This window comes from Ochotona princeps, chromosome 20 (genome assembly GCF_030435755.1).
Source record: "Ochotona princeps isolate mOchPri1 chromosome 20, mOchPri1.hap1, whole genome shotgun sequence".
Lineage (NCBI taxonomy): Eukaryota > Metazoa > Chordata > Mammalia > Lagomorpha > Ochotonidae > Ochotona > Ochotona princeps.
This window is the reverse complement of record NC_080851.1, coordinates 1,543,038-1,556,967: the sequence shown is the minus strand read 5'-3', so window position 1 is coordinate 1,556,967 and position 13,930 is coordinate 1,543,038. Positions and strand designations below refer to the sequence as shown.

General features: G+C 58.1%; 1 protein-coding gene across 6 annotated transcripts in view; it reads left to right on the top strand.

The window, feature by feature from the left end:
• IKZF1 (IKAROS family zinc finger 1) overlaps positions 1-13,930 on the top strand; it is a 69,862-nt gene that overhangs the window by 34,507 nt on the left and 21,425 nt on the right. The window lies entirely within an intron of this gene.

Below are 13,930 nucleotides of genomic sequence, written 5' to 3'. Positions count from 1 at the left end.
GTTCTCAGCTGGCTCGGCAGCATCAAGGCCCTGTGGTCAGGGCAGAGGACGTGGCCTTCTGTGAAGGTGTGCGCTCCCCACTTAGCACTTCATCTCGACGCCCTGCCTCTGAAGGCAAAGCCTTGCCCCTGAGCCACCCGTGGCTTCCCAGGCCTTCTTGGCCCCGTGTGAGTTCCCGGGGCAGAATCTCCCTGAAGAATACATGAGACATGATAGAGGGGCAGGGCCGGGCCGTGCATGGCTACTAACCAGAGTGCCAAGTGCAGCGCCTGCCAGCACGGGCATAACAACAATACCTACACAGCCCTGGGGGACCTGCAGACTTCAGGGGCCTGAGTTAACAGAGGGGAGATGCCGCCACTCTCAGCACTCAGCGCTGCCTAGGGTGAGCTCTGTCGGCCTCACCCTGCGCACAGGCCCCACACCCCCACAGTGGACATGTCAGCACCTTGCAGGAGGAAGGGAAGAGGCACCCTTCTCCCACAGGCAAGACGCTGGTGTTCCAGTCAGGCCGCGTGCACGGGGCTGGGACACAGGAATCCTCCCGAGACCCTGTGACTTTGGGTTGGAGGGACACACAGAAGCCAGAGGCCCTGGGCTCTGCGAGGCACAGTTGCAGCTCAGCACTCCCTACAAGGGGCACCTTAACCTCCCTGGTGTGGGCAGAAATGCCGGCTCTGAGAGGCGCCTGGGCACTGAGGCCGGCAGCACCCACTACATTCTAAAGGCGATTCTGGGCACATGACAGCTTGAGCAGAGGGCTCCCCAGTGGTGGCCATCCCTGTCCCACCAGGACCCTTGGAGTGGCATGCTAAGACCTCTGCTAGTAAGGCTTGGCAGAGGAAACGCCTCCTGGGTTCCCTGTACGTCATGGGCAGAGCTGGACGGCTCCTGGTGCGTGTGGGCTGGGAGGTGGCAGTTGGGGTCACAGCGGCACAGCCCTCCCTGTACCATGCATGTTGTTAAAAGTAGCACAGAGGCAAGGCTGAACAATGAGGCAGGTGCGCGCTGAAGAGAAGGCATGCCACCAACCTCTGCAGGGCCAGTCTCCAGTGGCCAGCTGTTCTACCTCCCCCCTTACAGAGAATCCTTAGCAGCTGGCACGGTTTGTGCCCTATAGGCTTCACACTCAGGCTCGCCTTGGAAGGAGGACCGTGGGGCTCGGCTGCAGTGGGACTGTTCCGGGAACAGCTCCCATGTAGCCTTATGGTGGCAGACACGCCCCCGGGGCAGAGGCTATGGAAGGTCATAGAAGGACCTCTGGGGACAGCAAAGTGAGACAAGCAGGGACCCAGGCTCTGTGGACAGCGAGGGGGAGAGCTGTGTGAGGAGCAGTGAGCAGTGGCCTGCCACCCGGATCCCACCCCCGGGGCCCAGCAGCAGGAGGCGCCTCCAGGCACAAAGGCGGTCCTCACAGGGCTGACATCCCCGAGCAGAGTGCCCACAAATAGAGCCGAGGTCCAAGCTTGAGCCAAGTTGTACTTAGTCAACAGTCTCTCTCTTGCTGGCTCCTCTGCATGAGTTTCCTTGGGTGGATGGACAGACGTTCAGGTTGATGGTGGATGGACACACAGCATCCTCAGAGGGCGGCGCTCGCGTGCTGGTGCTTGTCGATGCCAGGCTTCCACAGGGAACCCTGAGCTCCGTGCTCAAAGGTAGCAGCTGGGGATCACACATCTGGTCTACAGAGACAAGGCAGAGGGAAGGGTGAGGAGGGGGACTTGCCATGACTCCGAGGCCTCCTCCAGGACGGGCCAGGGTCAGGGTGGGGGTGGGGCGGCCATGGGGCTGGCTGTGAAAACACGAGATAAGGGCGGTGGCGACAGCTGCAGCTCCGTCCCAGGATGCCTCACCAGAGCCGTGTTGCTATCTCCACAAACAGAAGACGCCGCAGTCAAATGAGCTCACCTGCCGTTCCCGGGATTTCTCCTTGCCTGTTCCCTTGCACACGCGCTGGAGGTCTTGGCATTTATCAGGGTGCCTCAGGCAGTTCCTGCCGAGGGAGCCCAAGCTCCCTGTGTTTCCACGCACACTTGCAATGCTCACACAGTCTCTCACTTCTGTTCTGTTGGCCGCTGCTCATCTTGGCCTTAAAAGTGAATTTGGAGTGTTAATGTAAGAAAATGACGCTAGCTTTTCAGTTCAGGAGAGGAGCAGCAGAACAGCCTGCTGGGACCCTTGAGGCTCTGAGTGACAGGGATCTGGTGTCACATGGGCACACACCACAGCTGGTCACAGGCACGCTGTGGCTGCCCGCAGGCTGAGGGTGCCTGACTATCCCACGTTCAGTGTAGAGACAAGAAAGGATGTGTGAGTGAGCCTGTGTGTGTGAGTGTGTGTGCCTTTGCGTTTATGTGAGTATGCATCGGGGTGAGTTTGTGATGCGTGCCTGTGTGCATACGTCTGTGTATTTGTATGTACCTCTGCATGTGTCCTTGAGTGTGCATCAGTATGGGGTATGTGTGTCTGTCTCTCTGAGTGCATGTGCAAGTTGATGTGTGTGCGCACACCTGTGTGGCTACGTGAGTGTGCATTCTGTAGTGAATCTGTGTGTCTCTGTTGGCGTATCCATGAGTCTGTGTAGCTATGTGTGTGTGAGTCTGCATGTGGGCACGTGTGTCCCTGTATGAGTGTGTGGGTGCGTATCTCCCTTCATGGGTGTGTGTTCCCCTGTGTCTTACGGTGGCAGACACAGACATAGACACACCCCCGTATGGATATGAGTGCATCTCCCTACTGGGTGTATGTTCCCCTGTTTGAATGTGTGCCCCATGAGTGTGTCTCCCTGTAATCGTGTGTGTCCCCCTGCATGGGTGTGTGTCCCCCTGCATGGGTGTGTGTCTTCCTGTAATCGTGTGTGTCCCCCTGCATGGGTGTGTGTCCCTCGTGTTTGAATGCAGTTCATGGTCGACTTCCCTTTCTGTCACTTCGCATTTCAGTCGGGCTGGCGTCTGGGTGGCTTCCTCTTTGCCTGCATTCCTACACTTCAGTACTCACCCTCCTTCCTCTTGGGGACCTTTAACAACACAGCCAGGGGATGTGGAAAGCTGGGGCGCAGGGCAGCACCGCGTCACGAGCACTGGATGCACCGGGCAGCGGGGAACACCTTAAGCACAGTCCCCGCTGCCTGCAGGAGGCTCCGGGCGCCTCATCCTCGCCTCCTGCTGCTTCTCAGGCCATCCCAGTCCTGGCTCCCAGCTGCCCTCTTCGGCCCTGCTCCTTCCAGATACCACCCAGTTTCCTTACCCCAGTCTCCACCATGTGACCCGCTGGCGGGCACCTGCAAGGTCCTTCCTGCCCCGGCTGGGCACAGCCGCTCTGCACCCCGGCTTGCTGGTAGGAGCCCCTCTCTTGTTCCTCCTCAGTGTGATCCCCTTGAAGGAGGCCCAGCCTGGAGTGACTTCTGGCATGCTGTCCCTGGGCCTTGGCCAACAGCTCTTGGCTTCCGCTGAACACCCATATCATGTGTTCCTTTCAGTAACTGCTCTGGACTCTGGTGGGCCAAGGGCTAGGACAGAAGCTCTGGCTCCAGTGCAGGCCTTGAGGCCAAGTCAGGGTCAGCATCTTGTAAGCGGCCACTCCGGCCAAGCCCCCGAAGTCAGTGTGGGACTCCAGCCCTGTCGCTCCTGCCTTGCCGTGTCTGGGTCGCCGTCGCCCCCCGAAGTCAGTGTGGGACTCCAGCCCTGTCGCTCTGCCTTGCCGTGTCTGGGTCGCCGTCGCCCCCCGAAGTCAGTGTGGGACTCCAGCCCTGTCGCTCTGCCTTGCCGTGTCTGGGTCGCCGTCGCCCCCCGAAGTCAGTGTGGGACTCAGCCCTGTCGCTCCTGCCTTGCCGTGTCTGGGTCGCCGTCGCTGCCACTGTTGCTCTCGTTTGTCAATGCATCATGGCTCTGTTAAGGCTGCCTCCCACCGCGAGGAGGGGATGCCCAGCAGAGAACGTCTGCACGGTGCCTTTGCCAAGTGCAGCCCTGGGCTCTAGAGGAAGCAGCCCTAGACCCCAGGACCCTCGCCAGATGGCACAAGCCCCGTTCTCAGATTTTCACATGGGAAGGAGGTGTGGCCCAGACAGGTTTCCCAGTTAGCTTCCATCCAGTCACACAAGTCCAAATGGTGGGAAAGAAGGGCGGAACGCCCTCCGTGCAGGCAGCAGGAAGGGAGTGATGGCGGGATGGAGGAGTCCTGGGTGCTCGGCCACACTGTGTGCCAGGAGGGCTGTGCAGAGCCATTCTTGGCCTCGACATGCTAGGCTCACAGTGAAGTGCTGGGGAGCTGCAGGCCTCCAGCCCTCTTGACCCTGGGCTTCATCTGCAGCCTTCTGCTGCCAGAGCGGGGGCCAGGTGAGCAAGCACCAGCGAGCAGGGTCTGTCCCGGGCTTGGGAACGGGAGTGGCGGCGTGCATCTGCCCGTCTGCACTGCCCTTGTTCCCAGAGAACCCCGAGATTCCACAGCACATGTGCAAAGAGCCACCCATGCTGTTTGCACACACATACACAGCTGTCATCCATGTGCCTGCATGTGATCACTCACGCATACATGTTCAGCCATGCTTGCCCTACCACCCTCCACAGACGGCCTCCTCTGCCACACATGTGCCCTCCCCCAATCCAGGTAGGGCAGCCAGTGCTCTCGGGGCCTCCTGACTGGACCAGCACCTCTAGCCAAGGCCTGGAGACTGGGGTGTGGGGTTGCACCTTGTGTGTGGCCCCTACCACCTCTGCTGAGTCACCTTTTGCTTGGAATTCTGACAGGGACCCGTTGGGCTTCTGGGAGGGAGGGATGACTTGGCCTGGGAGCCACCCTCCAAGTGTCCTGGGGGAGATTACTTTATCTCTGGCCTCCCTGAGGCAGGGCTTGGGCTCCTGAGGCCATGCCAGCTCTGGGGACAGAGGGGAATGGCTTGCCCAAGTGACCTTGGGAGCCCCCTCCTGGTGGCCACTGCAAAACTAGCAGGGTTGGCCGTCCCCGGCTGCCGCCTGTTGGGAGTCAAGGGCCTGTGGCACTCCTGCAGCCACTGGGGTTCATCTCATCTTCCTTTCGCCAGGCCCCCTTGATGCGGGCAGCTGTGGTTCAGCCTGAAGCTCTAGAAGACTGTGCGGCTCACACCCACCTATGACAGGTGCAGCTGTCCATGGCTCTGGAACCCTCCCATCCCCAAAGGCGCCCAGTGAGTGTAGCTGCTGCTGCCTGCCACACAGGGGCAGCCTCGCGCTCACAGTGCCTGTGGGTCACCTGCAGTTCACAGGCACATGGGCTTTGGTGATGTGACACTTTCCATGTGTTGTTACATTGGCCTGGTGAGCCAGCGTGGATGTCCCTTTTCAGATGAAGCAGCGTGATTTGATCTTTCGGGGCACTTGTGGAGCACCCTACAGGGGTCCTATGTGGGGGTCCACCCCGCACCAGCATCCTGGCCCATTCCCGGCCTGTGCCTTGCCTCCTGAGTTCCTGTAGTCTGGACTTGGTGCTCCCACTCTGCTGGCTTGCCATTGGCTCCTTTCCTGGGCTCTCCTGGAGTCCTGGGATGGGGAGGAGACCCTGGCGACTTCCAGGGGGCAGACATGGTATCTGCTGGAATGGCAAGGATGGAGCCACCATGAGGAGAGGTGAGAAGGGGCTCCAGTCCAGGGGCTGCGCTGTGTGATGGGAGGCTCGGCCCAGCCGGCTTCACTGCCCAGCACCAGCATGTTGAGTCCCAGCACGCTGCCTAATAGGAGCTGTACCTGAGCCATTGTTTTGCACCTGTTCTTTGCTTGCTGCTTCCCCAAGGGAGGCTTTCTGTCCTTCCTCAGCCACGGCTCTCTCTCTTTCAGTTCATTCAAACGGTACTGCACGGAGTGGCAAAAAGATACGGAGGAGGTCAGGGCGAGGCGTCCTGGTTGTGCTGCTGTGAGAAGGGGCGCCTCCCACACCTTCTGCTGCCCCCTCTACTGGAGCTGTGGGTGCTGGCAGGGGGAGCCAACAGCAAAGCACAGCAAACGGATTCTGTCTGGATTTGGCAGGTCCCCAGAGCTGTCCTGTAGCCTGCCCACCTGCAGTGACTCCCGTGAAGGCAGAGAAGGGTCTGGGTGCCTCCCCTGAGCAGCCGCCCAGCATAGGTCCTTGCTGTCCTCTGCCTGCCGAGGAGTGTGGCTCCACGGGCCGCACAGCTGAGGCCAGGCTATGTCTGTCCCGAGAACACGGCTCTGGTGCTCCTTCCAGGTGGTGCACTGGAGGAGTAGGGGCCATGCATTGAATGCAGACAGGCACCACTGTCCCCTGCCCATGGATGAGGAAACAAGGCTTGGAGGTGTGAGTGTGTGGCCAGGGAGGTGGGGACCAGGTCTCGCTCCATGCTTGCTGCAAGGCCCTGAGCCAGAGCCTGCATGGCTGCCGCACCAGGCTCGGGACAGCTGTTCTGTGTTGCACAGGCTAGAGGCTGCCAGAGACCCACTCCAAGAGCAAGCAGCCCAGAAACTGAAGCCCACCCATAGCAGGAAAGGAGAAAACGGCAGAGGTGATGCCCCGTTGCTGCCTCCCGCTCCATGCCCAGGCTGCCTGAGAGCCATGGCTGCTTCCTGGCACGGCCGCAGCCACTCAAGTGGTGACCGTGGTCTGGCTGTTGTCAGAACATGCTGGTGGGAAGCATGGTCACTCAGCTGAGCCTGCAGCAAGCACCCTGTGTGTCCTGTGTGGCAAGCCAAGGAGCACAGGGTGGGGCAAACCCTGTGCGCATGGGGCCACCCCCAAGATGGAGGCCTGCTTGCTTAGCTCGGACCCCTCCCTGGGACTCACATTGGTCTGTGCAGAGGCCAGGAGCCAAGGGCTGGGGATGCTATCACGAGGACAATGGCCTAGGACCCAGAGACCCGCTCAGTGCAGGTGGTGTGTCCCAGTTCTGCTGAGACAGGCAGGAAGTGGCTTTGTCCTGTGTCAGTCCCTTGCCCATGTGAGATGTGACCCTGAGACCCTTAACCCATGAGAGCATTGCAGACCACCGGCTGGCAGCCCTGGCTGGCCGCGACAGTGGCTTAGGGACATGCCGGAGGAAAGGTGATTGGGGAATGCAGAAAGTGCTTCCAGCATGTTCAGTGGTGTAGGTGAACCTGGAGTGCATGGAAGCTGTCAGCTTGGTGGGGGGATGGAAAAACAGGGCAGGGCAGTAGGAAGGGGGAGCTTTGGGTGGGGTCCCTGCCAAGGGCCACAGCAGCTACCAAGTATGCAGTCACCTGCCCGGCTAGACACAAGGCGAAGCAGGGCTGGGGATGGAGTGGGGTGTCCTGTCCTTCCACAATGCCGGTCAGTTTGGCATTCCAAGGCCGATTCAGAATTGGGGGTTTGCAGTGCGTGACATCACAATGTCCATGAGACCCCAGGAACAGGAACTCCCATCAGGTGAGAGAAGTCGTTTGCTGAGATGTAGAAAACTTGGGGAAGAACCTCACACAGCCACCTGCGCATGTTTGCCCAGCGGCGGCCTGAGTTTGGGCTGGAGCTCATTACAGAGGCTAAGCCAAGGCAGGGCATCATCCCTGGTTGGTAACCACCCGCCCTGAGCCTGTGAGTGGGCACCGACACCCAGAATGAGACCTTGCTTTTCCAAGAGCAAACCAATGGCCCCCCCAGGGGCCGGAAGCAGGCTCTGGGGCCCTCTCACTGCCCAGGAGGGAGTGTTGCCAGACTGCACAGCCCCCAAGGCCAGGTGGCTTGGGGCCCTGGAATCTCTCAGGGACACTCACATGTACTCACTCCCTGGGTCTCTGCCTAGAGTAGACCTCCCACACAGGCCGGAGCTGGGCGAGCCCCCAGGCCACTCCTTGCAGTATCTACTGCAGGGGGCTCTGCAGTAAGTGCACCAGGTATGCGTGTGTGCAGCTGCAATGGCCTGCGTGTTCTTGGTGCCTGGCAAGCACCCTGGGTGCACCTGTGTCCTCGGGATGCCAGTGCCAGAGCTGCCTCTGCACATACCAACCACCAAGATGGCAGCTTCCAGAAGACCCCACATGTCCAGTTTTCTGGCAGCATCCGCCTCATGAGAGGGGTCGGGGCCTGAGGCCGTGGGTGGACCCTTCTTCCTGAGCACCTGTGTCTGTCTCCAGAGCTCCCATGACAGTGCCACGGGTGCCACGGGGGACAGGGAGGGCAGAGGGAAGAGCGTGAGTTCCTGTGAGTCCCACTTTGTCCCAGAAAGGACAACAGTGCCACAGCCCCAGCTGTATGTGGGTGCTCCAACTTCCTGTAGCTTTTTAAGATGTTCACAGCAGATGGGTCTGAGTTACACTGATGAGAAGCCGGGCCTCGTGGGCTGTCCAGTGGGCTGTCACCAGCTTCCCCAGAGCGGGCGGCTGTGTGGGGTGGCGGGCGTTCTCACAGCCACAGTTCTCAGGGCTGATGCTTTGTGCCAAGCTAGAAGGCGAGACATCTCAGATCAGCTGTCTTCAGTTCTAACCTGAGCTGCCTCATGTCCTGTCTGCCAGCGACCACATATCCGTCTCCACCACGCGGCCGAAGGGCCATGTCACCAGGGTGACTGCGGGTCCCGTTCACACGGACACCCTGTCAGCAGAGTGGCATCATTGCAGAGTGACCTCATTGAGCTGAGACTTAACCAGCTGCCCTTCACAGGCTCCCTGTCTTTTAAAAGGTGGCACTTGACCTTTTTGTAGAGAATTATTTATTTACTTATCTGAGTAGTGACTGGAGAGGGAAGGTGGGCAGCTAGAGAAGCAGAGAGCGGTCTTCTGTCCGGTGGCTCACACCTCAGTTGCACACAACAGCCAGGACAAATCCAGGGTCTAGACTCTAACCGAGGCTCCCACATGGCTGACGGGGAGGTGGATGGCAAATCCAGGGTCTAGACTCTAACCGAGGCTCCCGCGTGGCTGACGGGGAGGTGGATGACAAATCCAGGGTCTAGACTCTAACCGAGGCTCCCACGTGGCTGACGGGGAGGTGGACTTGAGCACTGCAGCCATCACGCACTGCTTCCCAGACACGGTAGCAGGTGCTGGATGGAAAGCAGAACAAGTATTCGAGCTGGTGCTCCCATATGGGAAGCAGGCTCTCAGGTAGTGGCTTGAGTACACACTGCTGCAGCGTCCACTCCGGCAAGGTGTGGGCACCTTTCCTCCAGCCTCCAGGTGGGTTCTGGCAATGTTAGACTTGTACTATCAGGAAGTGAAGTAAATGGAAACTAAGGATCTCTCAGGAAATAAGGGAGCCTGTCACTGCAAGAAACTCCTTTGAAAATATTACCCCGTTATCCTAGTGTTCTCTCTCTAAAGAGAGAGGCCATGTGATCAGTACCTAGAAGATACTGCTCCAAATGAAGTGGCATGAGCAGGTCCGTTCCCTGCAGGTGCCTGAGGCCCTGCTATTCTGTGATTCGGGAGCCCTGTGCCATCCAGAGCACGGGGTGTGGCTGTAAGAAAGACACGTGTGTGTGTGTGAACATATGTGTGCACACAGAACCTACCAGGGCTTCAGAAGGAGAGAGATACAGGGAAGACTGTGAGGGCCTGAAGACCAGAGGCAGGGGCAGGAGTTACAGAGCCACAGCAATCAGCAGGTACAGGGAGGAGGCGAGACAGAGGTCTCCCATCTGCTCATTCACTCCCCGATAGCTGCAGCAGCCTGAGCTGAGCTGATGTGAAGCCAGGAGCTTCTTCTGGCTCTCCCATGTGGGTGCAGGGTCCCAAGGCTTTGAGCCATCCTCCACTGCTTTCCCAGCCCACAGACAGGGAGCTGGATGGGAAGTGGAGCAGCCAGGACACAAACCGGCGCCCCTGTGCTCTGCTCTCTGTAGTCAGGCTTGTGCCCTACAGTGTACCCCAAAGACGTGAAGGATTTTCTGTGTGCGCTTCCCAAGGAGACTGAATGAAGAGCATGTGTAGTACCAGCCATGGTGACCACGGAGCTGATGACTTGCCCAGGAATGCCTAGCTGAGGCTGAGGTCTTGAACCAATTCTGCATGGTTCTAGAATGTTCCTGGCCACTGCAACTGAGCTACTTGATGCAGGAGAGGTTGCACTGACCACACTGTGCACTCAGGCCGAGAGCTGAGCACCCCTTGGTGCAGCCTGTTTGAGCCACTGTGATGGCCAGCAGGGCAGGGCAGGGCAGGGCAGGGCATCTGGCTTTTGTCAAAGCCATGCTTGCTTTTCAACTCCTGCTATGTATCTCTTATGGGCTTGCAACCAAGCTTTCTTTCTGCCTTCTTTATTGCAGCTACATACGGGGCTGATGGCTTTAGGGCTTTCCATGCTCTGATTCCCAAAGCTTTCTCGCGTAAGTATCTGCTTGGTTTCTGGAAGTCACTTGTCCTCAGTTTCCATCGTGTAGATGTCATGCTTGCATGTTCTTCTGTCAGCGTCTTTGGCCATTCACTGGCCATCTACCATCCGGACATTGTAGGCACAGGAAGCGCAGAGTGTGTCCCAGGCACCCGCAGTGGAGTGAGAGTGGGACAGGAAGGCCGTGTGCCAGGATGGCCCCTCTGCCAGCACCAGGAAACAGCTTTGCTGCTGTGTTAACCACACGGCTATGCAATACAGCAACCCTCTCAGTTCCTGAGGGAGCCCACGTCCACACACACACACACTCGTGGCCACTGCCTCCTAGGCCCTGCCCCACCTCTTCCCTGGCCACACCCAACATAGAAGGATCTGGTTGGCGAGAGGCTTCGGCTGTGTCCACAAGCCAAAACCCTGCCTTGGGAAGCACAGAGTGAATCGAGGGTTCCATTAGCCTGTACAATGTTTCCCGGTCTCATAAATCTCCCAGAGGTCACACAGGAGCCTCTGTATGAGGCTAATTCAGAAAGTGTGTGCAAAATAGAATCCCAAGATAGAAGCGTCACAGTGTGAAAAGTTGGAAATCTGTGTGTGCTTTCTCATAACACTAATTTTCCCTGTATATCATGAAGAACCTCTCCCTCATTTGCATGATTGGGCGATTTGGTTTTTTTTGTTTTGTTTTCACGGTAGCTTATCTTTTAACTCATTTGCCATGAAACTCTCCAGGTGCCTGTGTTTCTATTTCCTCTTCATTTCACATGTTCATTTCCACTACTTGAGAGAGAGTTTCTGGCTCCTGTCCCACCTGATGTTTTACTTGCTGTTGGCCTGTGTTGCACAAAGGTTTCCATCTCTTTCTGTTTAAAGCAGCAAGTGTTTCAAGCTGGAGCTGAGCACTCCCTAAAGCGACTGTTCTGGAAGATTGTTCCTTGGGGGCAGGTAAACCGAGTGCCAACCATGCACCCTTCCGGTAAACCGAAAGCCTCCCAGACAGGGGAAGTGCAGAGGGAAGCAGGCCCACTCGTGAGTGGGGCTGCCAGGGTGCACTCTGCCATGCATTAACGCTGTTGAATTATGCACAAGCGCACGTGGAGCTTGGCTCCGCCTTGCCTCCCAGCCCCTGGGGCGGGGCATGAGGGTGTCTGACCCTAAAGAAGCCAGCTTGGGGGACGCAACTCTTAACGGGTCCCGATTTCACACGGGCTGTCAAAGGGACACATGGCCTCATTCAGGAAGTAACACAGTCAGGTCCCGGGGCACTGCTGCCAGCCAGGCCTAAGTCAGAATGCTGGTAGGCAAGGGACGTCTCAACCTCCCTGCCGTGTTCTATATTTAATCGGCTCACTTAAGCACCGCTGAGTTCTAAGTGGTGCAGGAGGTTCGCAAAATATTTATGAGTCGTCTTTCTTTCTAAATTTTATTTATTTATTGAGAGGCAGACAGAGCTACTGCTCAAAGCCTACTCCAGCCAAGACAAACGCCGGAAGCTTTGTGCCCACTGCACGGGTGCTGGAGCTGTCACTGCCAGGGCACGTGGGCAGGAAGGAGGCTGGCTTCAGGGACGGAGTGAGGGGCTGGCCCCATGCACCGGACCTCAGCCACGACCACACCACAACTTGGCAGTTCTGAGTCTAGGTATACAGATGAGGCCCAGGAGTTAGGGAGTCAGAGAAGGTGTAGCCCTTGGCTGACTGCCCGCGGCAACAGCCTCCCTGGGATGGCTTCACACACAGTAGTTGCAGACCAGGAGGAGACTAAGATGGGTTACCTTGGTCTGCACTGTGCAGAGAACAGACCACTCACCAGAGGAAAGCAGAGACCTGGGTGTCCCGTGGACATGAGCCTGCCGGGAGGCGGGCTGTCCCCACTCCAGGTGTCTGCTGCAGGATCCTGAGGTTCAAACGGGAGGGCGTCAGGAGCACCTGCACATTTGCTGAACCTGGGGCTGCACCTGCTCCCTCCTAGGGAAGGCAGCTGCGGAGACAGGGCCTCTGTCTGCCCAGCCCTTGGGTGGCAGGCCTGCTGGGCGGCCCCCGGCAGTGAGCCGGGCTGTCTGCTGCTCTGTGCAGAATCCTCCAGAGCTGAGTGCAAATCTGCCCTCCAGTCTCTCGCTGCCATCTCCTAGCACCACCCCATGCACCCTTTGTCCTTCAGATGCCAAGCAGGGGAAGCCCTGAGCCTGCTGGGCTGTGAGCCTTTGAGGGATCCCTGCTGCCCCCCCAGCAGCCTCTGGGACAAACGCATCCTTGCACAAGGGCTGTGTGTGCTGCTGTAGGGCTCCGATGCCTGCTCTGCCTGGCCTGACCTGAGGCAGACATCCTCCTCTTCATTCTCCCTGATGAGGGAGAGGGGGAGCCCCAACCCTGTGTCCTGGGCTTGTGGTTTTGAAGTGTGTCCCTAGAATTTCACCAGACCACCCCTGCATGTCCATGTTTGCCACCACTGCTGTGGTCTGCAGGCCTGCCCCCGGCCATCCCTGACATAACAAGTACGTAGCTGCATTGTCTCCTGGGCCGGACAAGACTCTGCTTCTGGGTCAGCAACCTCAGCAGATCTTGCTGTTTCCTGTATAGTTGGCCCTGTTTGTTCCTGTCTGCAAAGTGGGGAGAACCACCCCCCTTGTGGAGAAAACCTGCTTGGCTCCGCTGTGCCTGGCGGTTGACAGGGCTCCTGCTCCTTTCTCAGCACACACCAGTCCTGCGGCTCCCATCCCCACACCAGGCACACATACCTCAGAACCTCTTCCAGCAACACACAGCTTAGAATCTGTCCTCTTGCTCTGGCGGGCTTCCTGCACCCTGGCACCTGTCTGTCCTGCGTGGGGCCTGTGCTGCCTGCTGCCTTCCCTCAAGGTGCCTGGACCACAGTGTTCTGCTTCTTGGAGAGTCAGGTGACGATTCCTGTTCTTGCGGGTCCAGGCAGGCAGCACAAGCCTTGTGTAACTGGCACATTCTGAAGAATTCATGGAAACTCTATCTGATGGAAAGATGACCATGGGTTGCCTTTCTGCTTTTTACCAAAATACTTAACTTTGAGTTCCAGTTTCCATGGACTTTTTTTATTTTTAAAGATTTATTTATTTTTATTGCAAAGTCAGATATATACAGAGAAGAGGAGAGACAGAGAGGAATATCTTCCGTCCAATGATTCACTCCCCAAGTGCCCACAACGGCTAGCGCTGTGCCGATCCTGAGCCAGGAGCCAGGAATCTCCTCCAGGTCTCCCACACGGGTGCAGGGTCCCAAGGCTTTGATCCATCCTCGACTGCTTTCCCAGACCACAAGCAGGGAGCTGCATGGGAAGCGGGGCTGCCGGGATTAGAACCGACGCCCATGGCTCACCATGGACTTTTTGAAGTGGCCTTATATGTTCTTACCCTGTACCCGGAGTTGTGCTGGGGCGACAGAGTCCTTCCGCCTTCAGTGCCATAAGTCAAGTCCTTGGTTGACACCAAGTCTGACCTTGAGAACTCCTGTGTCTTTAGGGCAGCCTCCTTGATGCTGTCTCTACCCACACCCGCCTCCTTTCTGGCTTTCGGCATACCCTCCTGAGGCAAGCAGCTGGCTGTGCTCGTGGTGCCTCAGACCGCTACCCCACCCCCATCATTGCCAGGGCCTCTGCTGCCCTACTGCAAACCGCTCTCCCCTGCCCCGTCAATGCC